Source organism: Triticum urartu, chromosome 6, assembly GCF_003073215.2.
Source record: "Triticum urartu cultivar G1812 chromosome 6, Tu2.1, whole genome shotgun sequence".
Classification (NCBI taxonomy): Eukaryota; Viridiplantae; Streptophyta; class Magnoliopsida; order Poales; family Poaceae; genus Triticum; species Triticum urartu.
Window position 1 is genome coordinate 319,808,809 of NC_053027.1, and position 22,499 is coordinate 319,831,307.

Here is a 22,499-nt window from a genome sequence, read left to right on the forward strand (position 1 = left end):
TATGATCTAAGATGATCGAGTATGACAATCTTAATGTTGTATGATGCTATGGTTCTTGCTTAAAAGCTCTTTGCTTATCTTTCCTCTTTGCTTAAAAGCTTGTTTGGCTCTTTGATGTTGGAGCTCTTTTCTTATGCGATGCTTGACGAACCAAGATAGCAATTGTGTATGCGATGACAACTTTGTGACACAAGAGATGATACAAATATATGCAACAATGATGTATGTATGCTATGGTAAGTATGATTAGTAATGTTCACAAGTCTCGTTGTCGGCAATACTCAATGGCTAGTCTCGATGGGTAAGCAACGCAAAGGTGTAAGGCTATGATGGCTATGAATGTAATGGCAAGAGTGATATGTCCAATACCAAGACGAGGTTACCGTTCTTTGGTTCCACGTCTGTAAGCAAGACCGGTAGTCGAGGTGGTCATTGTTGGTGACGGGACGCGTCCGTGGCGAAAATGAGCGGCGGTGATGTCGATGTCGAACCGTACCTAAATAGTCGAAACACAAAAGGATATGGTGCCGCAACTCAAATTCTCAAACTTCGAAGTGGCAACACGTGTCGGAGTGTGAAACGGTCGAAATTGTGGTGGTATGCGGAAGTGGGGATGGTGTATAGTGGTAGGAGTGCGTTTGTGGAAATGTGGGGCGGTGGTTGTGACTAAAACTGAAAAAAAAATCAGTTTCGTCAGGGTCTGTCGGACGTCCGGGCTGGGCCGGTCGTCCGGTCATCGTCGGACGTCTAGGCTAGGTCGGACGTCCGGTGCCTGGGCGATTTCCGGGCATGGGATGAACAGCACGAGGGCGAGGTGGTGGAGTTGAAATTCGTCGCTTCCGGGCGGATTTGTGGATGGGAAGGGTGGGGAAAGGGGGAAAAAAGCTAGATCCACTCAAAACAAAGCAAATCCACGGATCCAAACCAACAAAATCTCAACACACTAATAAATCACAAAAAAATTGGGGCTATCTTTGTGGGGAAATTTTCGAATTAGGAAGAAAAACAACAAAACAAGGCTAGCAACACAACGGGGAGGCTCCGAAATCGTGATCAACGTGGCTCATGATACCAAGATGATGTAGGGTAGGAACCCTATTGCCCGACCTTTCACCAAAGGAGCGGAGTCCTGAGAAGAACACGAAGAACACAAAGGGAAAACACAAGAGGAACACTCAAACTAACAAGAACAAGTAACAATAGTGCTAGATCCTCGGATACATGGAATGATACACGGTACATGATCAACTAGGGACGATACACGGTAACCGGTCTTCTCCGTGAGGAGGTCTTGAATGCACGGGGGGATCTTCCCTTAGAAAGGGGGCTTTAATCCAAAGGGATCTTCTCCGAAGAGGCCGTGGTCTCTTGCAAGGAGGAGATACGATATAGATGAGCGTAGCTCTATCTCTCAAATGAGCTATCACAACGCTAACCCTAGAAAGTTGTACGGGGCGGAGTATTTAGTCTTAGTGCAAAAGAGGGGGCGAAGGGGTACATGGGCTGCGGCCCAACTCGAAATGGTGCTCGGGCGTCGGACGTCCGGGGGTCATCGGTCGTCCGGAGGCTCACGAGGGTCCGGACGTCCGGTGCCTGTCGGACGTCTGTAGATTCTTCTCGGGTGGTCTTCGGTCGGACGTCCGGTCGGGGTCGGTCGTCCGAGGGTCGTCGGTCGTCCGGGTGGCGTCGGACGTCCGTCTGTTCTGGCTCGGGTGTGGTAGTGTTGGTTGTCCGAAGGGGCCCGGACGTTCTGAGCCTGGAAGTCGTCGGACGTCCGGTGCTCGTCGGTCGTCCGGAGCCTGGAGACTTTGTTCTCCTCTTCTTCTTCGTCTCCCTCTTCCCGTCCATCTTCCTCTTCCTCTTCTCCTTGCTCCTTAGCTTCTCCATGATACCTGAGAATGCACCAAGTATCCGTATGAGGTAGTAGACGTGTCTCATGTGTATCAAAGTGGAAATGTGAGAGGGGAGCTGTCACCTCGGTTTCAAGAGCTCTTGCACGTGCTCGTGTCACGGGTCCAAGGGGTGTCGAAGGAGATGTAGTTGGGTCCATGGGGATGGCCTTGGGATGCTCCGCATCAATTTCCTTCCTTATACCAAAGGAATTCCATCTTTCTCTTGCCGATCACATCACATCCAAGGCATTTCGTCGGAATACATCCTGTCTTTTCACCTTTGTAGTCCTATGCATAGTAAGTACTATAGCCTCACTAGTCCTCGTCGAGGAATCTCCTTGCCGCCCTAGAAGTTTGAGATCGTGCCCGACCGTTTTGGAGTCTGTTCAGGAGCTCCTTCAGCGCCCGGGGATTGACGTTGGACTGGAGTCGGCTCAACAAGCATGGTGCGATAGTCTTCTTCATGGAGCCGCTCTCCGTTCTTCAGAGTAATATCACGCAATGTGTCCAGAATCTGGGCGCGACAGGCACAGGCCTTTTGTAGAGAACTTTCCTCTCAAAGAGAGAGAGGTCGTCCCTCCCAATCAAAAGAAGGAGGGTTCTGTTCTGCTTCCGCTGCCACTACAGGCATTGGAGCGGGATTCGGATGCCGGTCTTGACTAACCACAGCTTCCGGGGGAGCGGTCTGCTCCCGGGATGCAGAGGCGTCCTCACAGTCAGCCAGAAAAGCTTTGAATAGCTCTTCCAAGTTAGTGGATCTGAAGGGAGGCATTGAAGGGCCTGGGTCCCCCATTCCGTCACAGTCGGACTCGGAGTGAAGCATCTCCCAACAAGATTCGAAAAATTCATTATCCCCAACCTAGGGCTGGTCGAGTATGAAGAAAAGACCTATATGGGATTTGGATTACCGAAATTGGATTTCCTTATTGATCCGTATGTCACTTAGACTTTACTTTTTCCCCTTTCCTCTATTTTTTCGATAGGATCTTCATCTCCGTGTAAAAGCAAACTCTCCAAATTTATGACCAACCTTTCCTTCAGTGATCTTACAACGAACATGAGTTTTTCCATTGTAAATGAGTACGGAGCAATCAACGAATTCCGGCAAAATAGAAGATCTACGTGACCAAATTTTCCTGCTCTGTAGACTTTCTCTACTATGCCTTTTTCGTGAACTACTAAATGACTCCTCTTGCTCCAAGCTTCCTTTTGTTGCCTTCTCGTTCACATCCCCGTTCAATTGAAACAAGCTTTCAATCAATATCTGCAGGCACATTATATAATTCCTGTATGGAAATTCATTTGCAGAAGACCTCCATTCAAACATGAGAAAAGCTTCTGGGGCCGTCCAAGATGGGATGGGAGAAAAAAAGCTAAAAAAATCTGGATTGTGCATTGGTCGGGATCTCCGTAACAAGTAGGTGAACGGTGATGATCAAAACCAGGAGAAAGATCTGAAAAAGGGGACTTGGATAGGATTTTGACCACGATCAAAAGATAGGAGGGGTTCTCTTTCTTTCATCATCGTCAAAAGCAAAGGCTACCAAAAAACCTTTACTATCACGGAGATCGTTAAAGAAAACATGGATCCAAATGCCAAAGGGGAAAAATGGTGGAAAAGCTTCTCAAGGCCTCGTCCTCCTCACTGCGCAAGCATGGGAAAAATGTTCTGTGCTATCGTTGCGGGGAGAAGGGTCATCTTGCGGAGATCTGTAGAAAAGAGGTGACCCACTTCGTTTGTGGCGCCTTCGACCACAGATCCTTCTACTATCCTAGGCGAGGGAAGCAAGGTAACCATGTAATCCTATTTCTTGTGCTTCAGCCCTACGAGGATAGGTGAGAAACGTGGAACATTTGAGAAAATGTGTTGTGTCGTTGAGGGGAAGAGCTTTTCTTTTGAAGGCATCCTTCTGAAGGAAGAGTGTCCCCTCCATTCGGATACAGTTTCTGATTGTTAGCTAGAATATATGGGTGTATTGTCATTCAAGTTCTATAGATGGTTTCTGTCTCACTATCTGTTTGAGTGCCTGAAGGCCCCCGGAGGAGTCGTTCTATGAGTTGTAATCAAGCTCGCCCTTAGACCGAGTCAAGTTAGCGATAAGAGTCAGCTACTTTGGCCTTGTCATTCGCTTTGTTGCCATATAGATAGGTTGGAGTGCGGGTGGCCACTAACCTAACGAACGAACTTACGTGTAGGTGTGATCCTATCTGCTCTTCCACTATAGGACTAGAAATCCAGTACAACCATGTCCCTTTCTTAGGGGAAAATCCCTCTTTGAAGGACAATCCACTTCTGAGCGCCAAAGGCGGGCATCCGACGTCACCAAAAAGAAGGAGAAAGGCATTCACGCACCGTAAATCCAAGAAACTCCGAATACAGGCCAGCACGAAAAGCAAAATGACCAAAGGGATTGGGGTTGTTTCGGCACCAAAAAAAGTGTCACTATGCTAAACACATCGAATATCCGTCTCTTTATGTGGGAGAGAACCATCTTCACTTACGGGTATACCGATCCTATAGCTCTGATATAGATTTTAGTAACTTGGCAGAAAAAATGCGGAAAAACAGTTTTGGATGGAAGAGGTAGATGAGGAAGACTTTCCACTTAGAGTCAGAAGTCCACGCTAGATGACCGATCTTTATGACCTTGACGAAAATTACCTATCTTGAATTAATACAAAAAATTGGTTATTTCAATCGATCCACAAAAGGAATTGATCATCACGATAATGTGACGCAAGGCAAAATCTGTAATCAACATCGATTATGTGAGATAGGTCATCTGAGAAAAAAAAGAGAATAGGACAATCTATATGTTTAACACAAGCGGTTAAGTCAATAGCTTTCTTGAGGAATAGCTAAAGAAAACACTCTCACGAATCCTATTTTCTGATTATGTATGCCGCGACATTATGATTTGGAGCTTTGATCCGGCCATGTAGAGCACTCATAGAGGTCCGGCTTCACGTCAGTAATCTACCACACCCATGCTGGAATTCAGTAGAGTCCCACGAGTCAATCGACAAAAGCGAGAAACGAGGTTGTTCGACAAGGCTACGGTCTAACTTTTTCTTCCTAGCGGAGTTCAATATGAAAATAAAGCCGCTCCACATTGGGAATGGCGTACGGTATTTCAGGTATAACTGATCAGGGTTGTTCTGAAAGCAAGTCAATTGGTGCTTTGGAAAGTGAGTGCCAGAGGCTAGTCACTGCTTGGTTTACAGAAGGGAAGGAAGAAATAGATACCAAAGCAGATTCAGTATAGAAAAGAAAAAAAAATTGATACCATTCATTCCAGTTTATTTGACACCCACTTAAAGTTTCTATCAAACCATGTCTTTTTCTTTGAACGTCAATCTCGTAGGAATTTCGATTGGAAGTGTGGTATTGAAGGGCGAAGCCTTTACTCTTTGACTTGTTTCTTTGAATATAACATAATATTGACTACGCACTTCGAAAGATGATGGTGTATTCCAAGGATCACTCCGTTTTTATTGAATTCGCAAATTGATATATTTGGATGATTCAAAGAATGATTCTTCCCTGGGTATTTCCCTGGTACCATTATTTAAATTGGAGCTTTTCAATTCCATTTTTGAGATTGAGGTGAGGCTTTAAGGCCGCTCGTAACGAATTTTTTTCTTTTATGGCTGGGTGGGCAATAAAAGGATTTGACTCTTGAAGATATCAACTCATACACCTGCTCCATACATTCAAAAACATTTTTGGTACTTTCTATGAGAATGGATAAATAGAAATGGGTACATTCCTCTTTCTCTTTCTGGCCAAACTACCCATAAAAAGAAGAGAGAGAGAGCTGTAAGAGCGGTAAAAGTAAGCTCGGTGGCCCGGTTCCACTACAGGTTGATATATCCTTTTGAAAGAAAAGTAAATTCGCTATGCTATAAGGTACCAATTCATCAAGGCATAAAACCACATCTACAGTGGGAGTCCCTATCTACTTTCGATTCCCTTCTTACTGGCTTTGCCAATACATCATGCTGATTTGATGGTTCCTTACGCTTTCTTTCAAGCATTGCTTCCAGGAAAACAGAGAGTATTCTAAGATAAAGAACCAGAACTAAGGTTGACACTACTGAAAGATAAAAGAATGGTGGATAGATGGATTCGCACCATCCTAAAACTGAAATACAGACAGACCAAACAAATACAAAAATAAATACTCCACCACCATCCTACCTACTAGCATGTATTAAATGAATAGCTTGTATGGTAGTTGTTAAAGAAAAGATGTATGTAGTCCCGAAAGAGAAGCAATTGTCATACGACCTGTAAGCGTCACTTTTGACATCCTTGCCGTTTGTGAATTGAGTCAATGGAGTTACGTTTGAAAAATGAATGGAATTATGGAGTGGACCGAATATTGATGGCGGAACCCCACACTGGCTAGGAACTGGGCTGCACTAAGCCCGGCACTTTTTGGGCTTCTTCATGAATCTAGTTTTCAGGTAAGGTTAGATCATCTTATTGAATAGATATCTGAATGAAAGCAAAGGAATGAATCTTTTTTCCAATTACCTTCTCTCGAAAACCATAGATCTTCTGGTTACCATTGACTATCCGGCACTTTCGTCTATAGAGCGAAGCAAGAAATAGCATGGAAGGGCTTTTATGCTAATATCAGCCTTGTTTGGAACAATAGATGCAATCCATTTCAGTGTATGTCACTGAGTTCACCATTGCAGTTGAGACGTCAGGCAATTGAGCGTTCCCTAGAGTTTGGTTCAAAGGCTAAGGACTCCCCGCCGCCTTCATAAGGGCACTAAGGCGGAGCAAGGAAAAGCAAATTGGGCACCCATGTTTTACCAGTCCCGGATCTCAGGGCCATTTTGCCAACCACCGACATGAACGAAATCAAATTTCATTGTGGGAAATTAGGATTTCATGAGGGAGGAAAAGGGGGTGGAGAGTCGTACAATGCATTGGTGGGATGAAGGTGCTAGCTTGGCTGAGATAGGAAGTTTCGATGTGTATGTAGATTTGGTTCTAGTGTCCCCACCCTTTTCGAGATCTGTCAGGATTAGCAGGATGTTCTGGTGTATTTTTTTTTCAAAACATTAAGCTTTATTAATTAGAAATAACAGTTACATCATCAATAAGGACAGATAGAATATCAACCATGGGCTCCTCAAACCAATCCCTAGTCGCAGAGAAATTCGCTAGACTAGCAATTCGTGAGCAACTTTATTTGCTTCCCTATTGCAATGTTCAAATCTAGTAATAGTAATTTCGCAAGCCATAAAATAGCAATCATCGAACACTTCCGTCGCCGCTCCCACCGATTGTCCTCCATTCTTCATCGTGTCAATCACTTCCGTATTATCAGAGTTAACAATAAGGCGGTTGCACCCCGCCTTCTGTGCTAGGGTAAGGCCGACCTCAGTGCCTATGCTTCTGCCATTAGAACATCCGCACACCAGTCAAGTCGCCAACTTCCGCCAACAATGAACCTTCCTTTGTCATCTCTCAGGACTGCCCCTGCCGTGCCTCTAAGCAGATCATGGTCAAAAGAAGCATCAACATTTAGCTTCACAAAACCCATAGGGGGTCTAAGCCATCCCCCTTTCTTACTGATCGCCTTAGGGGAGTTTGCTTTAACATAATTTGCCGCTATAGCACGGACCCCCATCGCAGATTGATATGCATCTTGAGACTTTCCTTCATAAACCAGTTTACGTCAATCCCACCATAAATACCAAGATGTTATAACGATCAATTCACGTGTATTCTGGAGTCCCAAAACATATATTTCTTCCTCTGGCATAAGTAATAAAAATTCAAGAACTACCTCTCCCGCCCGATCAACAACACATGCTCTATTGATCACCTCATACAAACCCAACTTATCCCAGACCTTTTTCGCCTTCTGACACAGAAACAAGATGTGTGTCGTGTCTTCTAGACCATTTGAACATGTTGGGTAGATGGGAGGGACCTTCACATGTCTATTGGCGAGCGTAACACGACATGGGAGTGTTCCATGCAATGTACGCCAGATGAAGATTTTTACCTTTGCCGGACAAGGTAGCTTCCAGATCTTGCTCCAAACAGGATTAGCATTGGATCTACCCATACCATTCATATATTGTAATTTTCTTCCATGCTGTTTGTTTCATTCCTCTCAATAAGCTGATCGAACAGTGAACAACCCATTTTTTGTGAAACTCCAAGCAATGAAATCCGTCATTTCATGTATCGGAAGGGGGATTGCAAGTACCCTTTGAGCATCAATTGGCCACAACGTTTGTCTCTCCAAGTCTTCATCCCCATAACTCATAATTGGGTCAATAAGATCAGAAACCTTTGACAAAAGTTTCCCCCTTCTAGGAGTAATTATTTTTCTATTTGCACAATTCGGGATCCATGCATCTTCCCAAATATCAATTTTCTGTCCGTTTCCAACTCGCCAGGTATAGCCATTCCTTAGAGAATTAACCCCCGCCATAATGCTTTGCCAGGTGAAAGAGGAACCCTTCTTGATAGAGGCAAAGGTGTCCCGATGTTTCGATGAGATGGTGGCTATCGTTTTCTGTGGGAGTCGACCTTGACGATCCGACTACGAACGTGCGAGACGTCGCGCCTTAGCAATCGCTAAACCAACTTCCGAGGGGTTATTGACCACGCCGGAGCACGATCAACCTGACCACGAGGGCCTGTTTTCCTGCGAGCAAACGAAAAACAAGCAAGAAGCTGAGATTGCAATCTGGATATTGCGAATATAAGATGAAAGCTTTATTGATCAAGGTGGGGTTCTGTGACGTCTTGGTCTGGTCGTTGGACACAAACGAAGTACGCGAAGTTGCAGCTATGGCGAACTTTTAATCTAAACAAAACCCAAGTCTAAACGACGCCCTAAGGGCTGTATATATGGAGGAAGAGAGGGGAATTTCGTGGCCCTTGAGGGTGGGGTCCGAAACCAACCCTAACTCTTGTTTCCCCACACATACGGACTCTAAAAATAGCCTATACTTAAGTATTTCGAAATTACATGGGCCTGGCCCATTAATAAGGTGACGCAGCACCTAGAATAGCCTATGGACGAATATTATGAAGTGGCATCTTGTATATTTCGTCCAAGGCTTCATGCACTCCTTATGGCGGCTTCAAAGTCCTGAAATCATCACTTGTAACTCCGTTCTTGATCCCCTTGCGCATGCCATCAACTCCATTCGTGTTCTTGCTCCAATGTTCATCCTTCTCCAAGCTAGGACCTTCATTTGTAAGCAAAACAAATGTATCCAATTTAGGCAGCATCATAATCTCATGAACATTAGAATCATTACCAAGAAACGAAAGTACCTGGTAATTTAATTGGCGTGCGCGAGCTCTAGTAATTGGTCCAGTATATGTAACAGTAGGGGCTGTGGGTGTAACAATGGTATTGATGTCCTCATCATCCTCCCCTTCTTGAAATGAAGTCGTCCTCGACGGAAGCTCATCTTCCTCACCCAAATAAGGCTTCAAATCTGCAATGTTAAAAGTGGGACTAACCCCAAAATCTGCAGGTAGCTCAAGTTTATATGCATTATCATTTATTTTCTCTAAAACCTTAAAAGGACCATCAGCACGTGGCATTAGCTTTGATTTGCGCAGATTAGGAAATCTATCTTTACGCAAATGTAACCAAACAAGATCTCCAGGTGCAAACACAACATGTTTTCTACCCTTATCTCCAGCAAGTTTATATTTAGCATTCATACGCTCAATGTTTTCCTTAGTTAACTCATGCATTTTTAAAATCAATTCAGAACGTTCTTTAGCATCAAAATTAACCTTCTCCGAAGATGGAAGAGGCAACAAATCAATAGGTGCACGAGGTAGGAAACCATACACAATTTCAAAAGGGCACATCTTAGTAGTAGAATGCAATGAACGATTATAAGCAAATTCAATATGAGGCAAGCATTCTTCCCACATTTTCTTGTTATTCTTCAAAACAGCCCTAAGCATAGTAGACAATGTTCTATTGACTACTTCAGTTTGTCCATCAGTTTGGGGGTGACAAGTAGTACTAAAAAGCAGCTTAGTCCCCAACTTAGCCCATAAACATCTCCAAAAGTGGCTAAGAAATTTAGTATCACGATCTGAAACAATAGTATTTGGCACACCATGTAAGCGAATAATTTCACGAAAGAACAAATCAGCAACATTAACAGCATCATCGCTTTTATGACATGGTATAAAGTGTGCCATTTTCGAGAACCTATCCACGACAACAAATATGCTATCCCTCCCCTTCTTTGTTCGAGGTAAACCTAAAACAAAGTCCATAGATATATCCTCCCAAGGAACACTAGGTACAGGCAAAGGCATATATAAACCATGAGGATTGAGTCGTGACTTAGCTCTTTGACAGGTAGTGCAGCGAGCAACAAAACGCTCAACATCCCGTCTCATCTTTGGCCAAAAGAAATGTGTAGCAAGTATATCCTCCGTCTTCTTGACGCCAAAATGTCCCATTAATCCTCCTCCATGCGCCTCCTGCAATAACAAAAGACGAACGGAGCTAGCTGGAATGCATAGCTTGTTAGCACGAAACACAAATCCATCGTTAAGAACGAACTTGTTCCAAGTTCTCCCTTCCTTACAATTCTGCAATACATCTTTAAATTCAGCATCATTAACATATTGATCCTTGATGGTCTCCAAACCAAATATTTTAAAGTCAAGTTGTGAAAGCATAGTATAACGACGAGACAAGGCATCAGCAATAACATTTTCTTTACCCTTCTTGTGTTTAATGACATAAGGGAAAGTCTCAATGAATTCAACCCATTTAGCATGTCTACGGTTCAGTTTTGCTTGACTTTTAATGTGTTTCAAAGATTCATGATCAGAATGTATAACAAATTCCTTGGGCCATAAATAATGTTGCCATGTTTCTAAGGTCCGAACAAGAGCATATAATTCTTTATCATAAGTAGAATAGTTCAGACTAGGCCCAACTTCAGATTCAGGAGCCATGTATTGCGTCTCATGATCAGAATCATCTCCACCGTGTTCTTCATGTGTAATAAGAGCCAAAGTCTCTCATCATAGTCACTAGCGGACTCATACCCACCATCCTCAGTAACATCATCACACGCTTAGATGGGCATTCTCTCACATAAATGACCTCCACCCTTGCAACGATCGACAAATTAATATCATGTGTTTGCCCTGTTTGATGCCATGGATGAAGAAGAGCCTTTGCAGGCCCAGAAGGTGTGCTCTTGGCTAATAGTGGTGATTGTGCCTGCTTTCTTGTATCACGGTTGGAGGTAGGCACCGACGGAGGTGCCTGGTGTAGCAGAACGTGTGGAAGTAGATGATGCACGTGCGTGTCCATGATGAAGGTCGACCTGCGAGAAAAGTTAGTCCGCGCCAATGCCTGTCGATCCTGCACTTCATGTTCAGCTCTACAAGCAAGATGGAATAAACGAGTGATATTAGTATACTCCTTATACTCTAGAATCGTCTGAATCTCTCTATTTAATCCACCCATAAAATGTGCAAGCATAGCTTCATTCTCCTCAACAATACCACATCTAATCATGCCAGTTTGTAATTCCTGATAATATTCTTCTACAGAATTTTTTCCCTGTCTTAAGCGCTGCAATTTTTGAAGTAATTCACGTTGATAATATGGTGGAACCCAACGAGTACGCATAGCAGTTTTCAAAGCAGCCCAAGTAGCAGGAATGGGATATAATCTACAATGCTCAGACCACCAAACACATGCAAAACTAGTGAATGCACAAACAGCAGCAGGAACACGTCTCTCCTCGGGATATTGTAAACATGTAAATCGTTGTTCAGTTTCTAACTCCCAAGTAAGATATATATCAGGAACATATCTACCCTCAAATGGTGGAATATTCAATTTTAGTTTAGGGAGATGGTCATGATCTCGTACCTGAGGGTGAGCCCTACCATTGCCATTATTTGCATGTGGACGACCTGATGGTTGCTGTGCTGGTGGTGGCACGTAGTTCTGATTTTGATCAACCTCATCCTCGTAATCGCCAGCAAAATCATCCTCCTCCGCATCAGCAGCAGGAGCCACAGAAGTAGCAACAGCAGCACCAACAGTTTGGCCAGGTGCAAGAGGGAGACGGCTCGCTCGGCGGAGGGCTGTTTCACGATGTGTAGGTAGTCGTCGTTGTTGTTGTTGTAGAGGTGCGTTAGGTGCAGCCGGTGGTGGTGGTGGAAGACGCGCGAGCAATTCATTAAACCTGTCATCGAGCTTTGTTTCGAACGTCTTCTCCATGTCATCTATCTTCTCCATGGCCTCTTCAAATCTGTTTAGCACATCCTGCACCTGTCCATTCATCATTTGCTGAAATTTATCATGCAACTCCTGATTCGTCATGTTCTCCCAGTCAGTCTCGTCGGCTTGTGATCCTGCCATGGTTAGCAACAATAGAAAACACACAAGAATATGATCCTACAGAATACTAACAAGAGGTGGTGGTGGCGGTGTCACAAATCCGTCAAGCAAATCTCAAATTCTTACCAGTTCTTACCCAGCAGCAGGCGGTGATCGGCAAACCGTTGTAGTCAAAAACTCTCAAAAGCTTGGATAGAGCGATTGCCAGGGAGAGTCAACGCACGACGTAGAGGTATGTGGAGCTGGGAAGGCTTATAGTATGGTAGCAAAAAGGGTCAGCAATAATCAATCAGAGATGCAAAGTTGAATAAACGCTCAACGACGGTACTGTGCTGGTCCTAGGCTAGACCGTGCTAGAGACGCGAGCCTAGAACACTAACAAAATCACGGCGCTGCACGTAAATAAGGGAAAAGCACACTCTGGAACTTTTTTTTTCGCTTTTTTTTTTGCGCTCCTCTTTTTTTTTGCGCTCCTCTTTTTTTTTGCGAAAAATTACTATAATGGCGAGTGTCTCAAAACTCTTCCCTCGTCAAACTGATAGGATGGGCACGAAATTTTTTTTTCACTTTTTTTTCGGAAATCAGGGCAGCGACGACGAAAAAGTGCGACAAAAAATCACTATGATGGCACGTGGCTCAAAAGACTCAGAAAAGCCTAAAAATAGGATAGGGAAAAAAAAATTTGCCCGTGAAAATTTTGGCCTAAAAACTGCCCGGGGGTCTCCAGACTCTTTTTTTTTTCCGAGACCTACGCAGGCAAGGAAACACGAATCGGAATTGAGATTGATCTCAAGAACAAACCTAATATGAGAAGAACTCGGATTGGTGGTGGATATATGGTTGTGGTATATGGCAGCGGTGGTGGTATATGGTAGCGGTGGTGGTATATGGATAGAGATTGATGGTGGTATATGGATACGGATTGGTATGGTATATGGATATAGGATTCAGAGCGGTGGCGGATAAGCAAAAGTGGTAGATGGGCGATGATGATGGTGCGGCGGCGGCGTGACAACTTATGACCAGAACTCGAAACTCTAAAAGACTAGACTCTAAGACCAGCAACTTGACACGACGATGCAACCGCAAATTCAACAAAGCAAAAACCCTAAAAAGATTATGCAAAGGCTCAGATTGGTTCGGATATGATGAACTAACCCTAATTTTTTTTTGTGGCTTTTTCGTGGACTGTAGGTATGAAGAACAGACTCAATCTAATCTACGAAAAACTGTAAAATCTCACCGAGCAACCTGGAAATCTGATACCACTTGATAGAGGCAAAGGTGTCCCGATGTTTCGATGAGATGGTGGCTATCGTTTTCTGTGGGAGTCGACCTTGACGATCCGACTACGAACGTGCGAGACGTCGCGCCTTAGCAATCGCTAAACCAACTTCCGAGGGGTTATTGACCACGCCGGAGCACGATCAACCTGACCACGAGGGCCTGTTTCCTGCAGGCAAACGAAGAACAAGCAAGAAACTGAGATTGCAATCTGGATATTGCGAATTAAGATGAAAGCTTTATTGATCAAGGTGGGGTTCTGTGACGTCTTGGTCTGGTCGTTGGACACAAACGAAGTACGCGAAGTTGCAGCTAATGGCGAACTTTTAATCTAAACAAAACCCAAGTCTAAACGACGCCCTAAGGGCTGTATATATGGAGGAAGAGAGGGGAATTTCGTGGCCCTTGAGGGTGGGGTCCGAAACCAACCCTAACTCTTGTTTCCCCACACATACGGACTCTAAAAATAGCCTATACTTAAGTATTTCGAAATTACATGGGCCTGGCCCATTAATAAGGTGACGCAGCACCTAGAATAGCCTATGGACGAATATTATGAAGTGGCATCTTGTATATTTCGTCCAAGGCTGCATGCACTCCTTATGGCGGCTTCAAAGTCCTGAAATCATCACTTGTAACTCCGCTCTTGATCCCCTTGCGCATGCCATCAACTCCATTCGTGTTCTTGCTCCAATGTTCATCCTTCTCCAAGCTAGGACCTTCATTTGTAAGCAAAACAAATGTATCCAATTTAGGCAGCATCATAATCTCATGAACATTAGAATCATTACCAAGAAACGAAAGTACCTGGTAATTTAATTGGCGTGCGCGAGCTCTAGTAATTGGTCCAGTATATGTAACAGTAGGGGCTGTGGGTGTAACAATGGTATTGATGTCCTCATCACTTCTTTAGACTTGCCTTCATTAAATCGCCATCCGGGAAATATTTATCTCTCAGGATTGTGGCACATAACGATTCCGGATTATCAAGCAAACGCCACGCTTGCTTGGCTAGTAACGCCAAATTGAAACAATGTATATCTCGGAATCCCATTCCGATGTAGGGTAGAACCCTAATTGACCGATCTTTCACGAAAGGAGCGGATCCCGCGAAGAACACGAGGAACCCGAGGGGAAAATGAGGGAAATCACGAGGGGAAACACGAGGGAATCACTCAACCAACAAGAAATAGTCACACATGTGCTAGATCCTCGAATACATAAGAGAAGATACACGATCCACGGACAACTAAGGACGATACAAGGGTAGCCGGTCTTCTCCATGAGGAGGTCTTGAATCCACGGGGGGATCTTCCCTTAGAAAGGGGGCTTGAATCCAAAGGGATCTTCTCCAAAGAGGCCGCGGTCTCTCGCTAGGAGGAGATCCAATATGGATGAGCGTAGCTCTATCTCTCAAATGAGCTATCATAATGCTAACCCTAACTAGGAGGAGGTGGAGGAGTATATATAGTCTAGGTCCACGAAGGGGTAAGTGGGAGAGGGATACATGGGCTTCATGCCCATCTCTGTATGCAGACAGGTACCGGACATCCGCTGGGGACCGGTCGTCCAGTGGCTCGTGGGCTTCCGGACATCCGGTAGTCGCCGGACTTCCGCTCACTTTGGCTCGGTTGAGGTGGCACGGGACGTCCGGTAGCTGGCGGTCGTCCGGTGTCGTCGGTCTTCCGCTGATTTGACTTGGGTGTAGATGTGTCGGTCGTCCGGTGGGGGCCGAACGTCCGCTCGCTGGGAGGGGCCGGTCGTACGGTGTCGTCCGGACGTCTGCTCGCTGGAGCTTCTTCTGGCGTCTTCGTATCCATGCTTCCCTCGCGGATGGTTTAGGTGATCCTTGGTGCTTGCACTCCTCCTCGTCATCCGTGAAGCTCCGACAATACCTATGCATGCACGATGGAGGGTCAAGTAGTATACCATCCTCGAAGGGGTCAAGTGAGCACGTGTAAAGGAGAGGATTCACCTTTATGTATCTGAAGTAGATGTCGCACGTGTCACTTGCCGAATGAACTCTTGACATGGTGATGTCCATAGGATGCTCCGCATCATCCCCTCCCCCTTGGGAAAGATTCGACCTCGGATCGAAATCCAAATCACCATGGGAAGGAGATGGCGTCGCCGTGTAGTAGTGGTCGATCACCAAGTTCTCATCATCTTGAAGCTTGAAATGGGCACTCTCCAATGTCGCACCATCTCGTGATTCCTTCAAAAGGAGCAAGGAGAACAAACACTTGGAAAAACAAATGCGGTTAGCGTTAGTGCAAAACCAAGCATTCAAGAGGTGATTCACCCAACAAGTCTTGTCATCAAGCATAGCATATGGTGTGACAAAGGATTGTGACGTGGCATGTAAGCACATAAATTGAGCACAAAGAAGGACATCATGGAAACAAGCATGTAAATGTGAGGTAGTGATGCAAATATGTGTAACAAGAGAAGAAGCATCTACCTCAAGTTCATAGCAAGCATTCACAAATTGCTCAATGAAAGGTCTATGGTAGGCATATGAATCATTCACAACACCAAATAAAATGAAGTGTCTAACCACATGGGACAAGTGCAAGACAATCCAAGCATAATGTGCATAGGGTGTAGTGAAGATAGTATGGCACTCAACACAATAGAAAGAGCGAGTATTCATCATGTGTGAGGCAATCAAGGCAAGCATGTAGCAATCATTGGGACATGACATGTGTGAAGAAACGGCATTGTTGCAACCAAACATGTGATAGGAGCAAGTAATCCAAGAATTGGATGCAACACACAAGGCATATATATCATGATGCATGGAATGGTGAAAATGACAAGTCGAAGTAAGATCTCTAACAAGTGTGCAATCAAGTTGTCCAAGTCTCATGGTTTGGGGGTTCTCAAAAGAGAAGGATATCACCTTGAAAGCATGTCCTTGTGCGTCCTTCACAATGCCGAAGTACAATCAAGTGCGATGTAGAATCGTCGTGGTAGGAGGTGGTTCGCTCTCAAAGAGCTCGGATTGTCAACTCACGTGACGTGGAAGTTGACACAAGGTCCAAGTATCTTACATATGCACACAACAAAACAAAGAACGTATGTGCATGGTAGATAAACACATCATCCATCATGATGGTTCTCTTCTCTTGCACATAACCATTAGAAGCACAAGTGCGTGAATATATATGATGCAACAATGGCAATATTCATGGCACTAGGTATATGGTGCAAAGAGCTAAGACAAGCATGCTTCACAAAAAATATGTCCAAATCTCCAAATATATGCGAGAATGCTATGGGGGCAATCTCATTAGCAAGACTAAAGGCATAGTTGCACTCAATACATGGCAAATCATCTAGCATGAGAGAGGCAACATATGGAGATATATGACAAGAAGCAATAATAATCATGTGATAAGCATCTAGATGGTTGTCATCAACCGCGTGAAGTGAGCAAGTATGAATTATTGGGTATGCAACATAAGCAAGCATAGTAATCAAGTCGTGCAAGCTAGTAGTGCGAAGATGCAACATACTAGAGGAAATCATGGCAATCATGTCATGTGAGAAAACAATAGGCATAGGCAATGCACATGACATATCGCAAGCACGAACACAAAGCAAGATCATAGTATAATCATAGGCATAGGGAACAAAGCAAATATGGCAATAACAAGTGATATCTCCACCAAGCTTGCAAATACACATACAAGTATGAGAATCAATCATCATGTGTATTGCAAAGCATGGGTCACGAATACATGGCAAAAGCATAGTAATGAGCATATCATGCAAAGTGATCATGGCAAGATGGGCATAGAATATGTAGTGGACAATAACCCATAGCCAAGTGAGGGTCATGTAGAAGAAATGCACGAATACTTCGCGTGAAGAGAGCGGCGGGAAATGCAATCCATGGGATCCCAAGTCATCATTGTTCTCTAGAGCTCGTTTTGTCAACTCGTGGGATTGCGAGGTTGACAAGAATTCATGGGTACCTACACAAAAGAGACACAAACCAAAGAAATTGTGCGTGTGGTAAATGTACACATCATCCATCATGATGTGTATGTGCACATGTGAGTTAGCACAAGATAAGCATCGGTCAAAGAAATTTGATGCATGGTATAAGAACATGTCATCCATCATGAAAGAATAGTTATTGTGCATAACATGATGGGGATGCAAATTGAGCATACAAGTATATGGCACATTAATAGCATGTTTATTCATGGGAAGCATATTGTGCACATAAGTATTGGGATCATGCAATGGATGGGAGTGATCAAAATCTCCAAACATGTATGAGGAAACTATGGGGGTCTCCTCATGAGCAATAATGGGAACATCATATGGAGAAAATGGACAACATCCAAAACAATGCATATCCAAAGCTAGGTGGTTATGGCATGGCATATGAGATAAATGATGCAAAGGTAGCATGTCAATATCATCACAAGAGAAACAAATGCCAATAACCATAGGCTTGTCATCTATGCCATATGTGCAAATTGGGTTCATTTTACACTACAAGAAATCCGTTAATACATGATGGTTCTGTTCCGTCATGCATCAATAGAAATCTGTCATGCGTGCCCATTCATGACAGACTCAAAATCCATCATGTATATCACGTCATAATTTGACATCATACCGTCCTTGACAGTTCTCGACCGTCATGGATCTGCCCTAGGAATGCTTAACTGGCGTGCTTATAACGGCGTTAACATGTTTTCCATGTCATCATTTGACATGGCAGCCCATGTAGGAATCGGCCCAATGGCCCATCAAATTTTGACCAGGTCCAAGATTGACAGCCCATGTAGCAATCAACCCAATTAAAAATTTGGCCCATTAAACTATGGTCAGTCCAAGGCCCACCAACTCACTACAAGAGATACACCCGAATCCTATCACATTTCCCTTCTCTTGGTCCATGAAAATTTCTGTCTGAAAGAAATATATGCTCATTTCATTAAATAAAATGAAGTTACATAAACAAACCCGGAAATACACCAGTACACGAGCAAAAAGATCCCTAAAACTTAAAATTACAAACATCTCCTAGAGAACCCTAAACTACTCTCCAGCTCCTGAAACGCCGACGGCGCTCGCCATACGCAAACTGGGTTAATGCCCGTGCGTGGGAGACACCATTTTCGCAAGCATATCTCCTCGAACCATCCTTCTGAACGACACTCTGTCTCCATCGACGAAGAGTCTATGAACGTGTGCTACCTGCGTGTCAAGAAGCCCTAAGAATGGCTAAAAAATAGAAATGAAAAGCATGGGCAAATGAAAAGAAACTGGGGACAGAGCTGGTGGCCTGGTGGGATCCTGCCGGTCCGATGCGGCAAAACTCGACCAGGCACGCCGTCAGTGGAGGCTGAAGTGGGACCTCCCGCACCCCGTAGTCATCGCGCCCGACCCATCCAGCCTCTGCACGCCCACGAGGCCACGAGGGACCTGGTCGTCGGCGCCGCGTGCACTGCAGGTCCGCCTTCAGGAGCATCACCGCCTGTGAGACGAGGTTAATGTCGTGGCGGCAGATGGTCGTTGCGCGATGCAGAGGGGAAGATGGTTGTGGATGAAGAGGTCGCGGCGGCTACCAACATGATGGTTGCGGGATGCAGAGGGGAGGATGGCCATGGATGGCGAGGTTGCGGCGGCTGCCACCCTTTTCCTTGCTGAAGTGGAGGCGGCCATGGATGGGTAAGGTGGAGGACTGGTGGTGGTGGGTGAAGGATCTGTAAGGGGTGACCGAGATCCACTTCCTCTTGGTGGAAGAGAAGCGGGCGTCTCATGGTGGACAGAAGAAAACACAACCAAGAGGGGAGGTTTCCTTGCCATTGGATCTCAGGGGAATAGACGGTTTAGATCTGTGATCCGTGGGATGCGTACATCAACCAATCACAACGCAGCTTTGCCCTCACGCTGGATCGCCACTTCGGCTGGAAACTCTTGTGGGCCTCTGTTGATTGTGAGGCCGGGCACGAATTCATTTTTTTCAGTTATACAAATAACCAAATAAGGCATCCTTTTAGAGTAACTTCGAAACCCTAAAAAAAGAGTAACTTTGAAAAAGAATTATCATATACTCCATCTGTCCCGTAATATATGAGCATTTTTTACACTAGTGTAGTGTCAAAAATGCTCTTATATTACGGGACGAAGGGAGTATATCAAAATAAAATTTTAATGTAAGATTCTACATGCAAGTTGTTTTGTGGGATACTCCATAAAATGAATTTCCGCGTATCCACTGAAACTAATTCCAGTTTAACCTACATATATATCAAGTAAGGTCGAAAACATTGCCAGTCGTTTCCTCTAGAAATGATATATTCTTACTGGTGTATCTTTGAGTGTAGAAAAAGTTTCATTGTCAAACGAGGTACCAACTAGAACTTTGCCATCAAACCCAAATCGTTCCTCGTCGAAACCATGGTTTTTCATCGAAGATGTTCCGGCTTTCATGCAGTGTGAGGGAGTCCTGGATTAGGGGGTGTTCGGATAGCCGAACTATACCTTCAGCCGGACTCCTGGACTATGAAGATACAAGATTGAAGACTCCGTCCCGCGTCCGGAAGGGACTTTCCTTGGCGTGGAAGGCAAGCTTGGCGATACGGATATGAAGATCTCCTGCCATTGTAACCGACTCTATGTAACCCTAACCCTATCCGGTGTCTATATAAACCGGAGGGTTTTAGTCCGTAGGACAACATACACATCAACAATCATACCATAGGCTAGCTTCTAGGGTTTAGCCTCTCTGATCTCGTGGTAGATCTACTCTTGTACTACCCATATCATCAATATTAATCAAGCAGGATGTAGGGTTTTACCTCCATCGAGAGGGCCCGAACCTGGGTAAAACGTCGTGTCCCTTGCCTCCTCTTACCATCCGGCCTAGACGCACAGTTTGGGACCCCCTACCCGAGATCCGCCGGTTTTGACACCGACATTGGTGCTTTCATTGGGAGTTCCTCTGTGCCGTCGCCGTCAGGCCCGATGGCTCCTACGATCATCAATGGCGATGCAGTCCAGGGTGAGACCTTCCTCCCCGGACAGATCTTCGCCTTTGGCGGCTTCGCACTGCGGGCCAACTCACTTGGCCATCTAGAGCAGATCGAAAGCTACGCCCCTGGCCGTCAGGTCAGATTCGGAAGTTTAAACTACACGGCTGACATCCGCGGGGACTTGATCTTCAACGGATTCGAACCACTGCCGAGCGCGCGCGCACTATCACGACGAGCATGATCTAGCCCTGCCGCCGAACAGTGCCCTGGAAGCCGCACCTGCATTGGCTCTGACCCTTAGTTCGGAGCCAACCGCATCGATCGAGGATGGGCGGTTGGACGCCACCTCGGGGGCTGTGATCCCAACGGCGGTTCAGCTGAACACCAGCCCCGTACTCTGCAAGACTCGTGACTCCATGGGGCTGGATTCTTCGCCGGACTCCGAACCCTCCACGCCCCTGCCGATCGAATCCGATTGGGCGCCGATCATGGAGTTCACGGCCGCGGACGTTTTTCAGCATTCGCCTTTTGGCGATATCCTGAAGTCACTGAAGTCTCTCTCTTTATCAGGAGAGCCCTGGACGGACTACGGTCAGCAAGGTTGGGGTACGGACGATGAAGAAATTCAAAACCCACCCACCACCCACTTTGTAGCCACTATCGACGACTTAACCGACATGCTCGACTACAACTCCGAAGACATCGACGGTATGGACGCCGATGAAGGAGATGATGAAGAACCAGCGCCTACTAGGCCCTGGAAAGCCACCTCGTCATATGACATATACATGGTGGACACCCCAAAAGAGGGAGATGGCGATGGAACAGCGGAGGATGACCCCTCCAAGAAATAGCAAAAGCGCCGGCGTCAGCGGCGCCGCTAAAAATCCCGCCAACACAAGAACGGTGATTCCAGCACAGGAGATAATAATACTCCGGAGAGTGCCGAAGAAAACCCCCTCCAGCAAGGTTTAGCACAGGAGGATGGAGAAACCAGCCCTCATGAGAGAGCGCCAGACAGAGAGGTTGAGGACGATAATTATATGCCTCCCTCCGAAGACGAGGCAAGCCTCGACGGCGACGAATTCGTCGTACCAGAGGATCCGTTGAGCAAAAGAGTTTCCAACGCAGACTTATCGCCACGGCAAGAAGCCTCAAGAAAAAACAGCAACAACTCAGAGCTGATCAAGATTTCCTGGTTGACAGATGGACTGAAGTCCTTGCGGCCGAAGAGCATAAACTTGAACGCCCCTCCAAGAGTTACCCAAAGCGCAGGTTGCTACCCGAATTAGAGGAGGAAGCACTTGATGCGGCCGAACGGCCACCTCGTGGCCACGACAGAGAGGCCTCCCGGCCCTCCACTCAAGCCGCACCCCGTACCAAGGCACGAGAATATGCGCCGGACTTACGAGACATGTTGGAGGACAAGGCAAGGCAAACACGATCGATCTACGGATCGCGTGGGCACCTCACGGCTCGAGACGGTAAACGTCACACCAGCCACACATTCAGCAGGGCCGAACACACTAGACAAAGCTCATTGGAGCTATGTCATGATATCGCCCAGTATAGAGGCGCCGCACACCCACTGTGCTTTACAGACGAAATAATGGATCATCAAATCCCCGAGGGTTTCAAACCCGTAAACATCGAATCATATGATGGCACAACAGACCCTGCGGTATGGATCGAGGATTATCTCCTTCATATCCACATGGCCCGTGGCGACGATTTTCACGCCATCAAATACCTCCCACTCAAGCTTAAAGGACCAGCTCGGCATTGGCTCAACAGCTTGCCGACAGGGTCAATCAGTTGTTGGGAGGACCTGGAAGCCGCATTCCTCCACAATTTCCAGGGCACTTATGTGTGACCCCCAGACGCCGATGACCTAAGTCACGTAATCCAGCAGCTAGAGGAATCGGCCAGAC